Below are 3214 nucleotides of genomic sequence, written 5' to 3'. Positions count from 1 at the left end.
TTTTTTTTTTTTTTTTTTTTGAGACAGAGTCTTGCTCTGTTGCCCAGGTTAGAGGGCAGTGGCACAATCTTGGCTCATGGCAACCTCCGCCTCCTGGGTTCAAGCGATTCTCCTGCCTCAGCCTCCCAAGTATCTGGGACTACAGGCGCCCACTACCATGCCTGGCTAATTTTTGTATTTTTAGTAGAGATGGGGTTTCACCATGTTGCCCAGGCTGGTCTCGAACTCCTGACCTCATGATCCGCTCACCTCGGCCTCCCAAAGTGCTGGGATTACAGGCATGAGCACCGTGCCCGGCCAATAATGTGCAATTTTAAAGACCAATCCTTAGGTCTAAAGATTCCCAGGATGACTAGCCACAACTTACTTTTGAGCTGGTAATGAATAAAGTGACTGAAATCATCTCTTTACTTGGGGGTTATGAAAATCACATACCAAAAGACTGATTAAAAACCTAGAACTGGTTCATTATACTATTCTTTCTACTTTCACAGACACTTAAAATTTCCTTAATAAAAGCTTTTCAGAAGCTTTCAGCTGAAGGTAGGATGAAAATTTAAAGCCTAAGCTCAGAGTTGTGCGAGTCTTTAAATAGGGTGTGCTCCATAGGGAGCTTTTTCCCCAGCTGCTTTTGCTTGAACTTCAAAGTCTGGCTTGCTAAGTAATTATTACTTAAAGTATAATTGCTAGCATTAGAAGACTGTTAAAATGGAAAGCTAATTTTTAAAATTTATGCCTTTTTTTTTTTTTTTTTTTTGAGACGGAGTCTGTCTCACTCTGTGGCCCAAACTGGAGTGCAATGGTGTGTTCTCTGCTCACTGCAACCTTTGCCTCCAGGGGTCAAGTGATTCTCCTGCCTCGGCCTCCCAAGTAGCTGGCACTACAGGCATGGGCCACCACACCTGGTTAATTTTTTTGTATTTTTAGTAGAAACAGGGTTTCACCATATTGCCCTGGGTGGTCTCAAACTCCTGAGTTCAGGCGATCCACCTGCCTCAGCCTCCCAAAGTGCTGGGATTACAGGCATGAACCACCGTGCCCGGACAATTTATGCTTTTTAAAAATAGGAGTTTGCCAGTCAAAAAGGAAAATAATCAGGAAATATGCAACCTAAAGTTAAGTATAGGCAGGTATGTGATAAATTACTTTGGACTTGAAAAAGAAGCAGAACTGAGCAGGGCTGGACCGCTTCAGGATTGACGAAGGAAACCCCAGGCAAGACCTTTGTTCCTGTTAGAGGAAGGTCACCCTGTTTGTTGACGTGTCCACTTTCTGAGTTAAGTCACTCAGCTTTTAGAGGCACTGGTTTTGAAGGCCAAACTGATAAGAAATTTCACAACGAGTCATCTTATTCTTGTTTAATTTCAACATGAATTGCTTCTCAGCAGCATTTTATTGTAGGTAAAAGAGTGAATAGGACATATTATTATGAAAAGAAAAGAAAATCTGGGGACCCCCAAACGCACTGTGCCAAAGGGAAAGTTAAACTTGGGAACTGAAGCACACAAAAACTTCCTTCCTTTTATTCCTAAACAGATGGCTGTGATTTCACATGCTGACTTTATCTTATGTGTAAAAGGAATGGCTTGGCACAGTGGCTCACACCTGTAATCCCAGCACTTTGGTAGACCAAGGCAAGCAGATCACTTGAGGCCAGAAGTTTGAGACAAGCCTGGCCAACATAGCAAAACCTCGTCTCTACTAAAAATACAAAAAATTAGCCAGGTGTGATGGCACATGCCTGTAATCCCAGCTACTCGAGAGGCTGAGGCCCAAGAATTGCTTGAACTCAGGAGGTGGAGGTTGCGATCGTGCCACTGTACTCTAGCCTGGGTGACAGAGCGAGATCCTGTCTCAAAATAAAAAAAAAAAAAGATTTATCGAGTGCAGGAAAAAATGCATAACTGACTTTCCCCTACTCCTGTCTTTTCAAATGTAAAATGTGAATTCAGTGAGTGCTAATCAAAGCCTCACAAGAACGTAACAATTTGCCTCACCACCTAACCTCCCCCTTTCTCTTTCCTCCTACCCCTCCTGTCTACTCTTTGCCCTTTAAATACTGCAAAACCATCTTTGAAAAAAGCACAGGCCATAGATCCTATTGTAACTTGTATTTCTTTTTTGCATGCACAACCTCAACTGCGGCAAAATAAACCTCTAAATCAGTTGAGATCTGTCTCAGACACTTTTTGGTTTATACTATATATTCGTTTTTGTAGGGAAGACTGAAAGGGATTGTCTCACCGATCTGCCTTTCCTACTTTCTCAGTTAAGATGGTAGTCAACTCAGTCGGCTGATTTTCAGTGAGAGGATGATTTCAGAGAAGTGTAAAGGGTTTAACCGAAGCATATATCATCTATAAAGCTGAGCGCTTGATGAAGTATTGCCGATAACTGCTAATGTTCTGTAAACTCTCCAACGATGTGGAGGCTCCAAGAGTGTGAGAATTTCAAAACTTCTAGTGAAAAGGACTTGTATTTACTCACCTTTCATGAAAAAAGAAAACAGTTGATACAGGAGCTATAAAGAAATTATTTGGGCAGATAGTGAGGGCAACAGAGTCCTTGACGAATTTTCCCTTTTAACAAAAACAGCCCCCCAATCATTTCTTTTCTAACAAAGAGCAGCCTGAAAAATCAAACTGCAGTCATAGATAAGCAAGCTGGAAGTGTGCACAGGTGAATGCTGCCAGCTGTGCCAATAGAAAAGGGCTACCTGGGCCGGGCACAGTGGCTCATGCCTGTAACCCCAGCACTTTGGGAGGCCGAGGCAGGTGGATCATGAGGTCAGGAGATCGAGACCATCCTGGCCAACATGGTGAAACCCCATCTCTACTAAAAATACAAAAAATTAGCCGGGTGTGGTGGCGGGTGCCTGTAGTCCCAGCTACTTGGGAGGCTGAGGCAGGAGAATGGTGTGGACCCGGGAGCCAGAGCTTGCAGTGAGCCAAGATCTTGCCACTGCACTCCAGCCTGGGCGACAGAGCGAGACTCGGTCTCAAAAAAAAAAATTAAATTAATAAAAGGGCTACCTGAGGGCCAGGCATGTTCAGCATGGAGGCTCCAGCTTTCCTTTGTCACCACGTGTAAAGAACCAGGGAGCATGGCACAGGCCAGGTAGAGAACCCATCTGCATAATGAAAGATTAGTGTGGGGCAACCACCGTCTTTGCATGCTATGCAAATGGTACACCTATAGTTTTTTTTTTTTTTTT

This window comes from Rhinopithecus bieti, unplaced genomic scaffold, assembly GCF_001698545.2.
Source record: "Rhinopithecus bieti isolate Rb0 unplaced genomic scaffold, ASM169854v2 scaffold_23816, whole genome shotgun sequence".
Lineage (NCBI taxonomy): Eukaryota > Metazoa > Chordata > Mammalia > Primates > Cercopithecidae > Rhinopithecus > Rhinopithecus bieti.
This window is presented reverse-complemented; position numbering follows the sequence as displayed.